This window comes from Tamandua tetradactyla, chromosome 13, assembly GCF_023851605.1.
Source record: "Tamandua tetradactyla isolate mTamTet1 chromosome 13, mTamTet1.pri, whole genome shotgun sequence".
In the NCBI taxonomy this organism is placed as follows: domain Eukaryota; kingdom Metazoa; phylum Chordata; class Mammalia; order Pilosa; family Myrmecophagidae; genus Tamandua; species Tamandua tetradactyla.
Genome location: NC_135339.1, coordinates 52,266,829 through 52,287,287, shown reverse-complemented (window position 1 = coordinate 52,287,287; position 20,459 = coordinate 52,266,829). Strand labels below are relative to the sequence as shown.

The 20,459-nt window shown below is 36.3% G+C and overlaps 1 protein-coding gene across 11 annotated transcripts in view; it reads left to right on the top strand.

The window, feature by feature from the left end:
* The window catches only part of EXOC6 (exocyst complex component 6), a 250,477-nt gene that overhangs the window by 34,476 nt on the left and 195,542 nt on the right, over window positions 1–20,459 (top strand). The window contains exon 2 of one of the 11 annotated variants that reach the window (XM_077125421.1): window positions 11,201–11,256. The exons of the other annotated variants lie outside the window; for them this stretch is intronic. The gene's annotated coding sequence lies outside the window, so the exon portion shown is untranslated. The remainder of the gene's footprint in view (window positions 1–11,200; window positions 11,257–20,459) is intronic. 11 annotated transcript variants of the gene reach the window in all.

The window sequence follows — 20,459 nt, the reverse complement described above, 5'->3', positions numbered from 1 at the left end:
AGTCAAAATATAAATTTGGTAACAAACATTTTTTGCTTTAGTCTCACACATAAGGTGACATCTTAAAGTATTAATTATCTATTTTCAGCACCCTGCAATAATGACATTCCTTTGTTCTTCCTCATGCAAAAGCATTTTTAAAATTTGTACATTGTACATTTCACTATTATTATATACTCTAGGCATTCCTAGATTATACCATCTTGATCTTTACCATCTATCTTTCTTTCTGATTTCATTTATGTCCCCAGCCCTCCTCCCTCTATCATTCTCACATGCAGCTTCATTCAGTGTTTTAACATAATTACATTACAGTTAGGTAGTATTGTGCTGTCCATTTCTGAGTTTTTATATTCAGTCCTGTTTTACAATCTGTATCCCTTCTGCTTCAATTACCCAATATCTCACCCTATTTCCATCTCCTGATGGTCTCTGTTATGAAGGAAATATTCCAAGTTTATTCACTAATGTCAGTTCATATCAGTGAGACCATACAGTATTTGTCCTTTTGTTTCTGGCTAATCACACTCAGCATAATGTCCTTAAGGTCCATTCATGTTGTTACATACTTCATAACTTTATTCTGTCTTACATTTGCATAATATTCCATCTTATGTAAATGTCACAGTTTGTTTAGCCACCTGTCTGTTGATGGACATTTTGGCTGTTTCCATCTCTTGATAATTGTTAATAATGCTGCTATAAACATTGGTGTGTAAATGTCCATTTGTGTCCTTGGCCTCGTGTCCTTTGTGTAGAGACAGCATATAGATGGGTCCTGTTTTTTAATCCATTCTGCCAGACTATGTCTTTTGATTGGAGAGTTTAATCCATTAACATTCAGTGTTTTTACTGCATGGGTAGTACTTTCTTCTACTATTTTGCCTTCTGGATTTTATGTGTCATATCTAATTTTCCTTCTTTTTACCTTTACTCATAGTCTTCCTTTCTACACTCTTCTCCACACCTCTCTGTTCTGTCTTCGTATCTGTCTCTAGGGTTCCCTTTAGTATTTCTTGCAGAGCTGGTCTCTTGGTCACAAATTCTCTCAGTGATTTTTTGTCTGAAAATGTTTTAATTTCTCCCTCATTTTTGAAGGACAGTTTTGCTGGATATAGAATTCTTGGTTGGCAGTTTTTCTCTTTTAATAATTTAAATATATTATCCCACTGTCTTCTTGCCTCCATGGTTTCTGCTGAGAGATCTGCACATAGTCTTATTGGGCTTCCCTTGTGATGGATTGCTTTTCTTTTGCTGCTTTCAAGATCCTCTTTCTCTTTGACCTCTGACATTCTGATTATTAAATGTCTTGGAGTATGTCTATTTGGATCTATTCTCTTTGGGATATACTGCACTTCTTGGATCTGTAATTTTAAGTCTTTCATAAGAGTTGGGAAATTTTCAGTGATAATTTCCTCCATTAGTTTTTCTCCTCCTTTTCCCTTCTCTTCTCCTTCTGGGACACCCACAACACGTATATTCGTGAGCTTCATATTGTCTTTCAATTCCCTGAGTCCCTGCTCATATTTTTCCATTTTTTCCCCTATGGTTTCTGTTTCTTGTCAGATTTCAGATATTCCATCCTCCAGTTTTGAAATCCTATGTTCTGTCTCTCGAAATCTACCATTGTAGGTTTTCATTGTTTTTTTCATCTCCTCTACCGTGCCTTTCATTCCCATAAGTTCTGTGATTTGTTTTTTCAGAGTTTTGATTTCTTCTTTTTGTTCATTCCTTGCCTTCTTTATATCCTCCCTCAATTCATTGATTTGGTTTTTGATGAGGTTTTCCATATCTGTTTGTATATTCTGAATTAATTGTTTCAGCTCCTGTATCTCATTTGAATTGTTGGTTTGTTCCTTTGGCTGGGCCCTATCTTCGATATTCCTAGTGTGATTTGTTATTTTTTGGTGGTGTCTAGACATTTAATTACCTTAATTAGTTTATTCTGGAGATTGCTTTTACTTCTTTTACCTAGGGTTTTCTTGCTGGATGAATTTGTTGTCTATCTGTTCTTTGACATTCTGTTCAGCTTTATCTGGACCTTTAGCTTAAGTTTTGTTGAACAGAGGAGAATTTTTTAGTTCTTGTTTTCTTGTTTCTTGCCCTGTTTTTGTGGTACCTTCCCCCCCACACACACACTTAGGAGGGTCTGCTTAGATATTATATACCCCAGCCAGATTTTCCCAGACCAAACTGGCCTCCTATCAGGAAGAAAGAATCACCTGCATTGGTTTTCCCTCAGGGTGAGACGCAGCAGGTTGAAAAACTTTCCTGTGAAGTCTCTGGACTCTTTTTTTCTTATCCTGCCCTGTGTGTGGCACTTGTCTGACTGCAGGTCCCACCAACATAAGATGATGTGGTACCTTTAACTTTGGCAGACTCTCCCTGCTGGGGGCATGATGGAGACAGAGGAGAGGTTGTAGGCTGGTTTTAATGGCTTCAAATTACCAAGCCCTGGTGTCTGAATTCCTTGATGGAGGGATTCCACCTGAGTTGGGCTTCACCCCTCCCCTGGGGAAGGCACAGGCTGCAGACAAGCCCCCAAAAGAGCTCACTTCTGCCTATGCCTGGGGCAGTTGCAACCTGAAAAGTCCTGCCGCTGTATCCAGAGGCAGTCAAGCTTTTGTAGATACACAGCCACAAAAACCTCTGTTTAGTTCTTTTTTTTCCCCCTTTTTCTGTCAGTCCTGCCCCCTTGGCGCTGGGGCAAAAATGAGCAACGTCTGCTTTAATCAGGTTCAACTAAGCTGGGGGCCTATTTTTAATAGTCAGAATTTGTTAATTAGTTCCACGATTGGCATTTGATTGTGCCCAGTCCCCGCTGCTGGTAAAGTCCTTTCCTTTCCCCTCTGGGAAGTGGCCTGTGGGGGAGGGGCACTGGCTGCCACAGCTTTGGGAACTCATGGTTCTGGGGGGTGCTCACAGCCGGTCCAGCTGGTCCAGACTGGGGTACACTGTGTGTCTGGTCACCGACGTGGCCCTAGGAGCTGTTCTGTACAGTTTCTGGTTATTTAGTAGTTGTTCTGGAGGACGAACTAAAACACGTACGTTGTTAAGCCGCCATCTTGACCTGGAAGTCACACTACCATCTTTTACCCTGTATTCTGATCTGCTTTAGACCAAGCCAAATCAGCTTTGTTTTTTTATTTTTACAATTTTTATTGAAAGATCTTCACACACATAGAGTCCATACATGGTGTACAATCAGTGGCTTACAGTATCATCAAATAGTGTATATTCATTACCTTGATCATTTAACATTTGCATAACTCCAGTGAAAGAAATAGAAAAAGGAAAAAAGAAAAAACTCATACACACCATACGCCTCTTGATGACCACTAGTATTTCCATCTACCCAATTTTTTTTACCCCTTATTCCCCCTATTATTTATTTATTTTTGTCCATATATGTTTTTACTCATATACATTTTTTTTAACACATCCGTCCATACCCTGGATAAAAGGAGCATCAGACACAAGGTTTTCACAATCACATAGTCACATTGTAAAAGCTATATAATCATATTATCATCTTCAAGAATCAATTATAACACAGCTCAGCAGTTTTAGATACTTCCCTTTAGCCCTCCAATACACTATAAACTAAAAAGGGATTATCTATATAATGCATAAGAATAGCCTCTTGGCTCTGTTTGACATCTCTCAGCTTCTGAAACATTATTTTGTCTCATTTCTCTCTTCTGCCTTTTGGTGAAAAAGGCTGTCTCAGTCCCATGATGCTGGGTCATGGCTCATCCCAGTTGGCTTCGTTTTCAGCTCTAATTGAGGTCTGATTTCTCATTCAGTTACTTTTACTATTATCGTACACAGTTATGCTAACTTTGAGGGTTGCAGCACTCCAGTTCTGTGTCCCAGGTGTCACAGAGTCACTCACAGTTCCAGGAAAATATGAGGTTATACACAGAAAGCAGCACCTCAGAGTTTAGAAATAATATTTAAAGCATAAGAATAAACGTGAATGCTTAATTTTCTTATAATTATTAGGCCTAATTTTCTTACAAGTATTTTTTAGAAGAGACCATATAATATTTGATCTTTTGTTTCTGGCTTATTTTGCTCAACATAATGTCCTAAAGGTTTATTCACCTTGGTGGGTGTCTCATAACGTTGGTACTTTATGTGGTGCACGGTATTCCATCATATGTATACACCACAGTTTGCCCATCTCCTTCTCTGTCGATGTAGTCTTTGGCCACCTCCATCCATTAAGTATCTTGAAAAAGCCAACATAAACATCAGTGAGCAAATGTCTTTTTGAGTCCCTGCTCTCAGTTCTTCCAAGTATATTCCTAGTAATGGGATTGCCAAATAGTATGGTGACCCTATACTTAGCCTACTGTGAATTCACTCCATTACCCTCCAGAGCAGCTGCATCATTCTGCTATCCTACCAACATTGAGTAGGCATACCTTTTTATCTTTGTCTTCTCTAGTGCTTGAATTTTTCTGTTTATTTATTTTGAATCTGCAGATTTTGTTGATATATTCACGTCATATATTCTATCCAAAATAGTGTCACACACTGTCTTCACTTAGTTGTACAATTATCATCACTCAATTTTTAGACAATTTTCATTGCTACAAAGAGAAAACTGACAGACACACCCACACCAAAGAGAAAACTCCAAACACCCAATAACTCTTATCCTCCCTTCAATTATTACCCTTAGTATTACTGTGGTACTAGTGAAGTATTCCTATAAAATATAACCCACAGCATGCAATAGGTATTTTTTTCCTATACACCACTCAGTTACTAACTTTTTGTACAAGTGTTATACCTTTGAAATAGTTCATATGAAAATTTATATTTGTAGTGTTAATCGGTGAGATACATGGCTTTAAACAACCCCTTAAACAATATAGCATTGTTACTTATAATCCTACTAATGTGCTCCCAATGTTTCTATCCATTCCCAAACATTTAAATTCAACCTCATAAACAAGTCTGCACATATGAGGTCATTGCTACCTCTTCTCTAGTTTCTGTCTATCTCTAAGTCCCCTATATTCTACATGTTAAGAGTTTGAGTTTATATTTTCTAGGGAGTTCATATTAGTGAAGTCATACAGAACCTATCCTTTTGTGTCTGGCTTATTTCACTCAGCATTATGTCCTGAAGGTTCATCCATGTTGTCATATGCTTCTGGACCTCATTCCTTCTTATTCCTGAATTATAGTCCATTGGGTATATATACCAAATTTTGTTTATCCACTCTTCTATTGATGGGCACTTGGATTGTTTCCATCTTTTGGCAATTTTGAATAATGCTGCTATGAAATTGGTGTGCATATGTCTGTTTGCCACTGCTTTCAGATCTTCTGGATATATATTGAATAGTGGAATTGCCAGGTAGTAGGGTAATTCTGTATTTAGTTTTCTGAAGAACTGCCAAACTGTCTTCCACATTGGCTCTAGCATTATAGATCCCAGTTTCTCCACATCCTCTCCAACATTTATAGATTCTTGTTTGTTTAATGGCAGCCGTTCTTATAAGTGTGAGATAATATCTCATTGTGGTTTTGATTTGCGTTTCCCTATGCATTTCATGCATAACTAATGAAGATGAACATCTTTTCATGTGCTTTTTAGCCATTTGTTTTTCCTCTTCAGAAAAATTTCTATTCATATATGTATAAGTTTCTTAAATGCTGCCAGAATACTATATATCAGAAATGGGACAGCTCTTAAAGAGGGAATTTAATAAGTTATAGATTTACAGTTGGTGCCAAATTAAGGCACCAATAAGAGGTTACCTTCACTCAAGAAAGGCCAGTGGGTCAGGAACACCTGTCAGCTGGGAAGTCATGTGGCTGGCATCTGCTGGTCCCTTGCTCCTGGGTTCCTTTGCTTTCAGCCTCTGTTCCTGTGGGGGTTCCTCACTTTGCTTCTCTGAGCCTGGCTTTCATCTCTTGACTTCCCTTGGCTCTTTCCAGTTTCTGGCTTGCTTAACATCTCATGATGATTTCTGCTGGGTTCCAGGCATCTCCAAACATTCGTGCCTCTGTTCTCCAAGTGTCGGCATTTGTGTCAGCTCTGCTCTGAAGTTTCTGTCAGCTCTGTGGTTTCTCCAAAATGTTTCCTCTTTTAAAGGATTCTGGTAACCTGATCAAGACCCACCCTGAATGGGAAGAGTTACATCTCCAGCTAATCAAAAGGTCACACTCACAGTTGAACAGGCCTCATCTCCGTGGAAATGATTCAATCAAAAGTTTCTGCCTACGGGCAGGCCACGGTGGGTCAGCAGGCAGAGTTCTCACCTGCCATGCTGAAGACCTGAAGTTTGTTACCTGAAGTTCGTTTTTTTTGCCCATGCCAAAAAAAAAAGGTTTCTGCCTACAATATTGAATTAGGATTAAAAGAAATGGCTACCCCCATAAGTTTGAATAAGGATTAAACATGCTTTTCTGGGGTGCATAATACTTTCAAATTGGCACAATATCTTTTGCCCATTTTATAATTGGTTTGTTTGTTCTTTAGTTGTTGAATTGCTCTGTTTAGTTGTTGTTGTTTAGTTATTCTTTAGTTGTAGGATTTCTTTATAAATACTACATATCAAACCCTTATCAAATATATGGTTTCCAAATATTTTTTTCCATTGAGTTGGCTGCCTCTTCACCTTTTGACAAAGTTCTTTGAGGCCCAGAAGCATTTTCTTTTGAGGAGCTCTTATTATTCTATTTTTTCTTTTGTTGCTTGTTCCTTGGGTGTAAAGTCTAAGATGCTATCTCTTATTACTAGGTCTTGAAGATGTTTCACTATATTTTCTCCTGGGGATTTTATAGTACTTGCTCTTATTTTTAGGTGTTTGATCCACTTTGAGTTAATTTTTGTTAAGGGAGTTAGGTAGGAGTCCTCCTTCATTCCTTTGGCTATGGATATCCTGTTCTCCCAGTCTCTTCTTAGAATAGAACTGAGAATAGAAGACTATTCTATGTTTACTGGATTTGGGAGCCTTGTGAAAAATCAATTGACCATTGCTCTGGGGGTCTTTTTTCAAATGATCAGTTCAGTCCCATTGATCAATATGTCTAACATTGAGCAAATACCATGCTTTTTTGACCACTGTGGATTTATAATAAGCTTTAAAGTCAGAAAGTGTAAGTCCTCCCACTTCGTTTTTTTTTTTTTAAGGAAGTTTTTGGCAATTCAAGGCCTCTTTCCCTTCCAAATAAATTTGGTAACTAGTTTTCTCAAGTCTGCAAAGTAGGTTGTTGAATTTAGATTGGTAATGTGTTGAATTGGTAGATCAATTTGGGTAAAATAGACATCTTCATGACATTTAGCCTTCCTATCCATGAACATGAAATATCTTTCCACTTATTTAGCTCTCAGAAAGCTCTTTCTCCAAAATGTTTCCTCTGCTATAGGATTCCGGTAAACTAATCAGGACCCACCCAGATGGGTGGAGACACACCTTCACCTAATCCAGTCACAACCAGTCTTGATTAAATCACATCTCCGAGGTGATGATCTAATTACAGTTTCAATCAGTATTTAATAGGGATTATTCTGCCTCTACGAAATGGGATTTTGATTAAAACATGGTTTTTCTAGGGTACATACATCCTTTCAAACCAGCACATTTAGGATCATGTCATCTGCAATTAATGAAAGTTTTTCTACTTCCTTTCTGATATGGATGCCTTTTATTCCTTTTTCTTACCTCATTACTCTAGCTAGAACTTCTAGCACAATGTTGAATAATAGTGGAGACAGTAGGCATCCTTTTCTTATTCCCATTCATAGGGGAAAGGCTTCCAGGCTCTCACTATTGAGTATGATGGTGGCTGTGGGTTTTTCATATATGCCTTTTATGATATTTCATATATGCCTCCTTTGATTCCTACCATTTGAAGTATTTTTATCAGAAAAAGGTTACTCCATTTTGTCAAATGCTTTTTCAGCATCAATCAAGATGATCATGTGATTTTTCCCTTTCAATTTGTTAATGTGTTGTATTACGTTGATTGGTTTTCTTATGGTCAACCACAGTTGCATGCCTGGAATGAACCCCGTTGGCCCTGGTGTATAATTCTTTTAATGTGCCTTTGGATTTGATTTGCAAGTATTTGGTGAGACTTTTTGCATCTATATTCATTACAGAGTTTGACCAGTAGTTTTCCTTTCTTGTAGTATCTTTATCTGGTTTTAGTATTAGAGTGATGTTAGCTTCAGAGAATGAGTGAGGTAGTGTTCCTTTTTCTTCAATTTTTTGGAACAGTTTGACCAGGAACAGTGTTAGGTATTTTTTGTTTTTGTTTTTTTAATATTTGATAAAATTCCCATCTGGCCCTGGGCTTTTCTTTGTGGGAAGGTTTTTGATGACTGATTGAGTCTCTTTACTTGTGATTGGTTTGTTGAGTCTTCTGTTTCCTCTTGAGTCAGTGTAGGATGTTGATATGTTTCTAGGAAATTGTCCATTTCCTCTAAATTCGTTGGCATACAGTTGTTCCTAATAGCCGCTTATAATTTTTTTTAAATTTCTTTGGGGTCCATAGTAATGAACCCCCTTTCATAGATTTTTGTTTATTTGCATCTTCCTTCTTTTTGACTTTGTCAGTCTACCTAAGGGTTTGTCAATCTTGTTGATTTTCTCAAAGAACCAACTTTTGGTTTTATTGATTTTCTGTGTTTTTGTTGTTGTTCTCCAGTTCATTTATTTCTGCTTTATTTCTTTTCTTCTGCTTGCTTTGAGTTTAGTTTGCTATTCTTTCTCTAAGTTCTTCAGTTATTCACTTGGGTCTTTAGATTTTAGCTCTTTCTTCATATATATATATATTTTGTATGCTGTATGGTGGAGTCACATTTCATTATTTTTCCATGTGAGTATCTCGTTATTGCAGCACCATTTGTTGAATTTTTGTTTGTTTTTTGGGAAGTGCGTGGACTGCTCTTTCTTCCTTTTTAATGTATGCATTTAGAGCTATTAGTTTCTTTCTCAGCACCATTTTCACTACATCCCATAGGTCTTCATCTATTATATTCTCGTTTTCATTCATCTCCAGATATTTACCAATTTCTCTTGCAATTGTTTATTTGACCCACTGCTTACTTAAGAGTGTGTTGTTTAACCCCAATGTATTTGTGAAAGTTCTGTTTCTTTGGTGATTGTTGATTTCCAGCTTAATTCTGTTATGATAAGAAAGTGCTTTGAATAATTTCAGTCTTTTTAAATGTATTGAAACCTGTTTTATGCCCCAGCATATGGTCTTTCCTGGAGAATGATCTGTGAGCACTAGAGAAGTATATGGAAGTATCTTTGGAGTTCATATTTCTATCCGTAGCCTCTTGAAAGCAGTGTAGGCTTTTTCTATTAAGTTCCTCACACTTCTTCCAGAATCCCCACCTTATTCATTTAAAAAGTTGTTTCAGCATGTTTGGTATTTGCAAACATGGCAGCACCCCATTCCCAGAACCAAAATATGTTTTAGTTTGCTAATGCTGCTGGAATGCAATACAGCAGAATTGGACCAGCTTTTTTTCACCCCAATCAAAGGAGCTTCATTGTGAGGCTATGCACAGATGGGCCGAAGCCTAAGATAGCAATGTCCCCAAGCAGGGGAAGGGTTACAGTTTATATAGGATGGTTGGCAGGAAGTAGGGAAAAGGAGGTGGTGGGTTTTCTTTGTTTAGCTTGGGAGTGGAATGTTGGCAGGTTTCCATTGGTTGGTTTTGGAGTCAGGAGGCGGTGCAGGGAGTCGGCAGCTTTTCATTGGTGAGGTTTAAAGCTTAAATAGCAGGGTTGCAACTGCTGGAGGGTGGATGTTGGGTAAGAAGAGCTTATCAGAAGATTACAACTTCTGGGGTGGGCTCGGTGGGTTTCCTGGAAATCATGGGTGGGGAAAACTTCTTTGAATATTTTCTAAGGGTTGGTCACATCATGTGGCTTGTGGTTCTGTCTAACATTCCAGCCTTTTCCTTTTAGTTGTCTTGGGAGGCTGAAGGGCAGAGGTCTGTTTTCTGTATCTGCTTCTGGCAGGTGGAGGGCATAAAGTTGTCCCTATATTTTGTCACAGGGTAGTGGCTGGTACTGATGTTTTTGCTGGAGGAGTAGCATGTTGCCAACAGCCTGATTTTTACTCATTTTGATGGTTCTGCAAATAAAGTTGGTTAAGGGTTTTAGGAGAAGAGACTGGACCCAAAAATGAGGGCTATCTGGGCGATGACTCTGTAACTGCTTCAAAGCTGAAAAGGGGCATTCAGTAAGGGGCAAAGGGATGATATGATGAAACTGGTTGTTGTCCTTGGAGAGTGTGACATTTCTGGGTTTCAGAGCTTCTCTGGCATAGGAACAATCTGGAGGTTTTATGTCTGAAAAACAAACCTAATAAGTAAAATTTTATACAGCACAGGATATCTTTTCAGGGTTTCCAGGAACACTTTTGGTTGGGGTTTGCCATATTATGACAGTTTGTAGTATCTGGCTGAAACTTGCATAGGAGTAACCTCCAGAATGACCTCTTGATTTGATTTGAAATCTCTTAGCCATTGAAACTATTTCTTTCCCCCTTTTGGTCAGTTAATCCATGATGCCAGTTATGTCTCATGATGCCAGACTAGGCTTACATCCCTGGAAATCATGTCCCACGTTGGGTGGGAAGTTCAGAGTTTGACTTAGAAAGAGACTACATTTGAGCAAAAGCAGACATTTTCTGGAGATGACTCTTAGGCACTAATCATAAGAAGGTTTAATTTGCTATTACAGAAATAAGTTTCAGAAGGGCAAGCCTCAAAATTGAGGTGTTAAGTTATTAAATTGGGAGCCCCTCTTGTTTAACAAAATGTCAGAAATTTCCCAGGTGGGGAAGTTTAATAGTTCTATTTTTCCCCAGTCCCTCAAGGGACTTTGCAAATACTTTTTTATTTTCTGCCCAGAATACTCTGAAATGCATCATTGCATAACAGAATATTAAGATTTTATTCCTTATTCCAGGTTTTATATGAGATAAAACTGAATTAGGTTGTTTGCCTAGACAGAAAATTAGATAGTGTGTTACAGAAAAGTTAAATTTTGGACAAAATAAACATTTTTCTTTTTATCTCACACAAAAGTTGAAGGTTTAAACTGCGGACTTTTTTTTTTACCTTGTGTATTGATTTACCTTAATTTTAAGCAGATCATTTTCATCACATCTTTAATCAGTTTGATCTTTTTCATTTTTTTTTTTTTGACAGTTGCTGTATGAACTTATGCTGACTTTCTGAGCTGGAGAACTAAATCTGAGTCTCAGGTGTTATACCGATACTTAAAGTTCTTGGGAACTACTAAGTTATATAAGGAGCAAAGCATTTTAGAATTTAAAGATAGCAGTTAAAGCTTACAATCTGAGCTTTAATTTTGATAAGCATTTTTAAATGAAGCTAAGTTCAGAAGTAAAAACGTTAGATAGGTGTTTTATATTAATAAACCATAGCAGAGCTTTTGTTCTGTTATCAGGTGATAAACACACACACACACGCATACACATATATCCTGCCTTTCTTTTAAAGTTTTTCTTTGTTACAGATGGAGTGCTGACCTATAAGTGACCACATCTAGTTTTAGAGAAGTATTAGAGCAAGACAGTGCAACTAATAATTTGGCTATTACTGTGATCTGTAGCTTTTTAAGAATGATTAAAACTATGACTAACAACACCGTATCATTGCTAACAACACTGTACCATTGCTGAACATCATACAGATTAGTCAGGATGTAACGTGGATAGTGGGAACATTCTCAGAATTCTAGGAATTTTATACAATCTCTAAATATCTATGTTGTTATAACATGGAGAAAAACTAAATTTTAGTTTGTGTGAATACCTGCCTTCACACCAAAGCTTTGTGTTTTGAAATTATGATAAACAGACCTACTAAATTTTGATCAGCACTGACTATGACAGACAGAACACTTTCATAAATTCCTTTTTTTTTTTTACAACTCTCTGCATTCATTCAGAGTTTATAGTCAACAATGACTTTAGCAAACAAAATCCATTCCTTTAAACTTTCTATCACTTTCCATATTCATTCCTCTAAATTTTTGTTTATCCAATCTATACATAATCAGAAATAAATTTGATACTAAATTCACAAAGCTTTTGGATCTGCATACTTCCTTCCAATAACAGTATCCATGAAGGGGAGAAGAGACAAAGATACTACAAAATAACAGAAGGAAGAAATTTATGCTTGGATTAGGAATACAGCCATGCATTTGTATACTTTATATTCAGAACACACAAATAGCTACATTACAGTATGCTTAAAATCTCTCAGTATTGACTTAGGCTAGCTTATTTTATCAGTCAGCTTGTATAAATTTAGGGAAAATACACCAAAGCAGAATAAAATCACATTTGATTAATTCAAAATTAGCCATAAAATTTTTTTGTCAGAGGTTGAAAAAAATGTTTTCATAATATTTTAAAATTACAGACAATTTAAAAAGTATATTGACTGTGAAGTTCTGGAAAATATACTGCAATTGTTTAATTTGTCTCAAGCTTAAATTACTTCCAGGAAAAATTTTCCATATTTCTCAAAGATCTTTCATTTTACTTACTGATATTTGATTAGATTTTATTCAGTTATTCCTAGTCCAAGGCCATTTATATTTTAATATTGATCTGATTACTCCAGTCACCATTGCAAAGGTTTTATTGGAAAAAAAATTGACAAACATTTCTTATTCTGTAGCATTTTTATATTTACCATTTCTGATCTCCAGGCCCAGTTAAAAAAAAAAATTCTGAACCACATTCCATCATGTTTTTCTATGCCTAGCCCTCTACCCCATAACTGCTTTAAGTGTTTAGGCCTTGGGGCAGGGATAGGTTGGACTAAAAGAGATCAGACTCCTTGAGCTTTGATTTGAAAGTTTTAGGTGAGGGCTATGGAATTTTGGGAGTTCTTATGTCCTTCTTTAACTATTTGCAATTATTAGATTTATTTAACTAAAAGCTGTGACCAGGACCATTGGAAAAGGTTTTTGCTTTCTCCGGAGGCAGCCGTTTAGCAATTTTCTGCTGCCATAGGGAAATTCCAAGGCCAGTTTTTTTTTTAAGTCCAGGTTTGTTTACAGTAATTATAAAACTAAGGTTTCTGAGTCTTGCCTTTCAGAGGTTTTTTTGGTCTCTTTTTATTTATTTTTTATTTAGAAGTACTAAGCAGTTCAAATAGAGCTTTTTAAAATTTTTCTTATTAATTTTCTATTACCTTCTGGAGATATGAGAATATACATTGAAACAGGTAGACAGACACAAATAGAAACTTAGTTACACAAGAAACAGAAACAGAAACAGAAACAGAAGTTTATTTGTCTGAGAGGGACAAATAAACGGTTGAATATATTATCTCATCCTATTTCTACCATTTTGCAGAATAAGTTTAACTGTAATATCTTTTATTTTAACTGTAATGCTAGTATTTTAATTTTAAATCATTTCGAAGGCAGATTATGTTATAGAAATAAACTCTTTCTTTGTAGATTAAAATCTTTCCAATTTTCAGTAGTCTTATTAGAAAGAATGCTATACCTGAAGAAGAATAAACGCTCATCCAGTTGTGGAGGAGAATAGAATGTATTCACGATCTTGCAGGAACAGGCGCCTAGCCGGGCACAAACCGTGGCTGGTGTGCCAAACAACAGCATGCCCAGTAGATTATAAATGTACCTGACCTGCAGTCTCTCCCTATTTCTCTGCTGATTGGATACTCCAGAGGCTATAGCCCCTCTGGGAAATCTAACGAATTTGAACTTCCTGCCGAAGGTTCCCCCTTTGATTATGTTTTACATTTTTAATGACCCTGTCTGTTAAGAATTTCGTGCCAGTTCTACCCTTGCGTCAGAGGCCTGTGTCACCCTTGTGAAAGCTAAACTTAGTTTGATTCTTGTAGTCTAAAGTTTCGCTTTTAAAGAATTTCCGTAATTAGTAACCAATTAGGAATATTTGACCAATACATATGCAGGAACATACCAATCAACAAATTTAAACAAATACTTAACACTTATTATATTTAAGTAACTTACCAATTAATTACTAGACCAAATACACCAACTGACAAACAAACATTAAACACTTAGGTTTCACCGGGAGAGGTCATAAGACACAGTACGTATTGAAATTCTTCAATCAGTTGGGTGGGGTGATTGTGAACCTTGACACTACTTGACTTGAGAAAGGTCAGAAAGGGAGAAGGGAAAATGGTAGCGGTTTTGGCTTGGTTAGGAGGAGCTATATGGGGAGGAGGAGGAGGAGGCGGCGGCAGCCGTGGGTCAGAGGAGGGCTGAGATTCTGCGGTGGAACCTGAAGATGGGGGGAGGAGGAGATGGGGGACGGTTAGCTTCTGGCTGTGGCACAGCCGCTGCAGCTTGGCTAAGAGGGGCTGCATAGGGAGGAGGGGGAGGGGAGTTAAGGAGAAGGTCTTTGGTGGGATCAGAGGAAGAGTCAGGAGGAGATGGAGAACGATTTGATGAGTGGAACCAGTTTGGCAGAGAGAGGGAGGGGCACCTGCGCAAGCCCAAGAAGGCTTGGATATATGGGACTTCACTCTGCTTGCCAAGACGCTGACAGTAATTGTCAAGGTTTAAAATAATTTGTGGGTCAAGGGTTTTATTTTCTGGCCAAACTGACCCATAATCTAATTTGTACTGTGGTCAGGTGGTATTGCAATAGAAAATTAATCTTTTAGATTTTAAATCAGCAGGAAGATGAAGGATTGCCAGTTTTCCATGACAGTGGATAGGGCAAGGAGAGGCTCTTGCTCTTAGATGACTTAGAAACTATCAAGAGGGCATCCCCCCTTGAGAGATTTAAGTCCTAGTAAGAATGTGGAGGAGTGGATGGAGGTGTCCCGCCATCTCACTCACTCCTAGGGTCCAGGAGCTGGCAGAGGTAGCACTTCTCTAGTGCTGGGATTTCAGATGTATTGTCCGGGACAACAGAGAAAGAGAGTAGCCAGACAGAATAGAGGAGAGTGTGCTTTCCTTACCCTGAGGTGATTCACCAGTGTTGGTGCTGAAGTCAGGCAAGTGGGTTTTGTCCCCTCTTATGGACATTTCACCTCCGTTCCTGTTCCTGGGTTTCGGCATCATTTTGATGATAAGTTTTTTGACTGGGAGGGAGGAGAAGAGACCAAAACTGGATCAAAGGAACTTTTTTGTGAGGCAGAAGATTTATTTAGTTATAAATTTACAGTTCTTTGGAGGAAGGGAAGTTGGTTTTCATCTGGGTTCCTCTGTCACAAGGGAAGGTACACAGTGAAGTTTCCCCTGGCATCTGGGTTCAAATGGCCTACTCTACTGTGATTCCTTTCCATGCCTCCAATCTTCTGGGTCTGAGTTGCTGAGCTCTCTTCTGACCTCTCTCTTTTAACCTTCCAGCTAATTAAATTAAACGTCTTTCATTGTGGTAGGCACCCCCTTAGCTGACCACAGATTAAGTAATCAGCTATAGATGAATTTGATGTGCTAATATGATCACATTTATTAATAGATTTCCTCTTATTGAAATACCCGTGTCTTAGAATAATCCCCATGTGGTCGTGATAAATTGGCCTTTTAATGTGCTGTTGGCTTCTGTTTGCTAGTATGCTTTTTTTTTTTTTTTTTTTTTTTTTTAAAGACAGAGAGAAGGAAGGAAGGATAGAAGGAAGGAAGGAAGGAAGAAAGGGAAACATTTTTAAACATTTTCTTGTTTTATTGTATTCTGTTTCTCCGTTTTTGTTACATGGGCTGGGGCCGGGAATCGAACCGAGGTCCTCCGGCATAGCAGGCAAGCACTTTGCCCGCTGAGCCACCGCGGCCCGCCCTAGTATGCTTTTAAAGGTTTCTTTCATTGAGAGATGTAAGTGAGATTGGTTTATCATTTTCTTTTGATGCAGTCTTTCAGGTTTAAGAATCTATTATACTTAATTTGTTAAACAACAGGAAAGTTTTTCTATGTTTTGAATAATATAATTAGCGTTGATATTATCTAATCTTTAAAGGTTTGTTAGAATTACCCTTGAAATTAATTGGGCCTGTTTTTTTTTTTGGAGGATGGTGCATTTTAACTCCTTTGTCTATTTCTCCTGTGAGAACTTTGTTTCTAGAGAATCAATAAGTTGTATTGTTTTGAAAACTTATCCATTTCTTCTAGGTTATCAAATTTTGAGTTGTGCAATGTAGTATTATGATTTTATTTCTTCTGTTTTGATGGTTATATCTCCCTTGTCATTATTCTAATTTTGCGTATTTGCTCTTTTCACTCATTTTTTTCTTAAGCTAGTGGTTTGTGTTGACATTTTTTAAGAACCCAGTTTTAGTTTTCTAAATTCCACTACCTTTTTTATAACTTATTCTTTTTTGCTTTTATCTTTAAAGATTCCTTTCTTATGTTTCATTAACTCTTTATTCTTTTGCTAGCTTTCTGTTTGGGGGTATTTCATTAATTTATTTTTATTTTCTTGATGTAATTATTTAATGCGATACAGTTTTCTCTGACAACTGCTCTAGCTGAATCCCACATATTCTGATATTTTTCTTATTGCTCTTTTAAGGAAATTATGCTGTTTTATTTTGAGTTTTCTTTTTGCCCAACAATTTTTCAATATTTAAAAAAAAATTTCCAAATGTGGTAGGTCTTTAGATTTTTTAATAAATTTGTTACTAATTTCTGGTTTTATTACATTATAGTTAGATTTGGGTGTATTATTTCTATTCTTTGGAATTCATTGAGGTTTTATTTGTGGCTTAATAATAGTTTTCATGAACGTTTCACGTGTTCTTGAAAGTGTATTCTTTTACTAGGGTTTAGAATTGTACATGCACATGCATGCACTCACACGTCTCCTGCCCACATATATGCCTTAGTGATTAAATTGGTTATATCTTTTATAGCCTCATGGTCTTTCCATTTGATCTTTGTTGGATTTAGTGTGTTAAAATCCTCCTTTATTAGTTTGTTCTGTCTGTTTCTCTTTATAGCTTCTGTGGTTTCTGCTTTATGAAACTTGTTGCTGAATTATTGGGTGCATAGTTATTAATGTTATATTGTTATTTTGAATTGTAGTCTTTAGCATTAAAAAGTACAAAAATCATATGTGTAAAACTCAATAAATTATCTGTTTTGTTTTCCATGTGAATAATGTTCCTTATTGTTTTACTGAGAAGTCAACCCTTCAGCGAATTTCTCCTTGATTGTAGATTAATACTCCTGGAAAGGATTTTGGTACAGCATAGAGTTCATCTCATGAACTGTTACACAAAAATCACAAGTTTAATATTTTTGTTTAATTTTCTTAAGTGCACTAGGGAAGCAGTCTACTACTGGCTCTGTTTATCCACTTAATTGTTTAAGCTTTTTAAATTAAAATTTGTTTAAGCAGTTGAGTTTGTTATTCTAAAGACATTTACAAATTATATGTATTGGGTGTTTAAATTTCTCACTTTTGTATTTACCAAGTAGCACAAAAGTCAACAGGAAAAGGCAGCTCCTTGGTCAGGAGTGTAAAAACAGGAAGGAGGAAGTCTATTGCAAATCTGTGTTAACTGATTATCAATTCAGGTTTCACCATAGAGGATGTCCATTAATGATCATCAGCATACTATGTTGTTTTCCAGAATTACAGTGAATGTTAATATCAATACTATAGAATGTAACCCTAGTTATAGGAAATAGTGCTAATCAACAAATTACCCTAGGCTCTTTCCTATGCCTAAGAACAGGATACTGTTAGTGAGAACAAGTCATAGAAATTGCACATAGAGGAAAATAAGGCAAGTTCATACATCTGAAATATAGGGAAAAATCATCCTTCAGTTTTTGTCTTTGCTTGATCTTGATGTTTTGATAGGTTATAGGATCTTTTAAAATATGATTGTATCTTTTTTTAAAATTAGGGTATGTCAACACTGCCATTTAAAAAATGTTTGATGGAACGTCTTCAATTGAATTAGAGGAAGCACCTGGGCAGTATTTTATGAGTTCATGTAGCAACCTAGATGAAATAGTCCCTGGGAAAATACAGAGAAGATGAGTATTTTGTAAACAAGAAATCTTTTTCTATATTCTGTGATGAAAGAAATTGGATTCTATGTTTATAATTTTTTTCCTCCTGGGGTTTCTAGAAACTCTTAAATTCCTCTGCAATTACAGATTACATATTTGGGTTGGCTATACGGCAGCAGAATTTTGATACTTACCCTATCTTGAATTCTTTATTTAACAGTAGAATATTGTGGATGTTTTGAAAAAATCAAAAGTCTTTTTTAAAAGCTCGATAGTATTGTTATTTTTTAAAATTATTATCATTTTGCAGACCTGCTTGGACATGGCGTTTTCCTCAATTTATTAACTTAAACTATGCCTGAGGCCCCTTAAAGCAATCAGTTTCTGGATTATTCTTTGACAGTGTTTCCCAGGATTTTTATGTCATGGCCTACATAGAAAATTACATTGGGTATGGAGATGATCATTATTGTGGTATGTCTGTAACCTGTTCAGTGGGGAAGATGTGCTCTAACACATGGTTCAATGAGGATTTTAAAAAATTCTCTAAATGTAAAGAAATTTGTGTGGATGGGCGGGTGTGTCTTAGGGTGGCTTTAGTTACATGTAACTGTTTTAGTTTCCTAGGCTGCTCAAAGCAAATGCCAGGAAATGGGTAGGGTTAAACAATGGGAATTTATTAGCTTACGATTTTGAGGCCAAGAAAATGTCTAGGTCAAGACATCATCAGGGCGATGCTTTCTCCTCAAAGAATAATTCTCATGCTTACAGCACATTCCCTTTCCTATCAATCAAATCATTTGATTGTCTATTTCGCGATGCCACATTCTTCTTATCTGACTGCCTTTACTTATCCTCCTCCTTATTTTCTCCACCTAGTGGAATATTATTTATCACTGAATTCCTTTCTTAGGTCTTATTTCCTCTGTGGAATCTTTGCATTTTAGAACACTTACGTTCTATGTGGATATATATATATATATGTTTTTTCTTTTTTTCTGTGTCTGAATTCTTATAGCGTGGGTTTTCTTTTACACTACACAATGTTTTATAGCTGGGTATGAATGTCAGTTTTCATGGATGTCTTACATGCCTCATGAAATTGTCCCTGAAGCCTGTTGTTAGCATACACATCTGAGTAGTTTCTACTGTTGCATGGCATAATGCCATGAACACAAAGACCCTCGGTAAATACTTTTTGAGTTGAATTAAAGAAGAACAAAAACCTTCAATATAGAAAACTTGAAAAGTATAGAAGAATAACGGGGAGAAAAAAATCCTTTTTTATTCATACTACTCAGGGATAATCATTGTTGACTATTCTCATTTTTTCTATGTATAGAAAGCATGCAGTAAATATTTATTGAATAGTATCAAATGATAAATATTATGATATTCAACTTACTGAATTTTGAATGAAGTTATAATTAGATTGTATATAATTTCATCTTGTTTTTTCCTTCAAAATGAAAATGCATTTATTGTGTCTTTAGTTGATTATAAAAGTAATAAATATTCATTTTTAAAAATATCTCAGAATAATATGGAAATGTATATGTGTAAAAAAAAAATCACTTAAATTTCTGTTACCCAAATATACTGGGTTGATAGTTGGTGTGTGTATTTCCCAATTTTTTCCTGTGCATGTAAGTATTTATGTGTCTATGTTTATATATATTCTTTTTGAACTTAATATTGACAGTGTCTATTGTAATGTTAAAACCTCCCTGTAAGGCAAATTCTTTATGGTTGATTAACATTTTAGAGTACATGTATCTTATTATATATTCTAATAGTTTATTCAGTTATTTCCTTATTGCCACACATTTAGGTAGTTCTATTTTGTGAAATTCTATTAACAGTAATATTAACTGTAAACTAATTTCTTTGTCTGGGTTTTTGTTCCTGTGTGAAAGTTATCATGTAGGGAATAATAGGCATTAGCTAACATGTATTGTCTATTTATTATATGCCAGCCACTGTTTTAAATACTTAAATGTCCTGTATCATTACATCTTCGGGCCCAAATGAGGTACCATTATTCTATCCATTTGGCAGATGAGGAAATTGAGGTAGAGATAAATTAGGTCCTTTGTCCTAGGCACTCAGTAAATGATTGAGCTAGATGTACATCTCGGCCCTTTGACTCCAGAGCCTACACTCTTTGATTGCAGTGCTTTGCCATCAAATCTAGAGTATCAGATAATGAAAGCTGCAATATAAAAAACATTATTAAGTACTAAATACTACTGAATTGTTCACTTTAAGATAGTTAATTTTGTGTTATGCGAATTTCACCTCAGTAAAATAAAGAGGGGGATTTTACATTGTTTGGGAGTGGTAAGGATTGTGACCAGAATTGTTCTCAGGAAGGAGGGTCCTATATTTGGAACTTGTGCTAGGCCAGAGGAACTCATATCTTGAAATTAACAAAGTTATATAGGTCCTTTCTTTCTCTG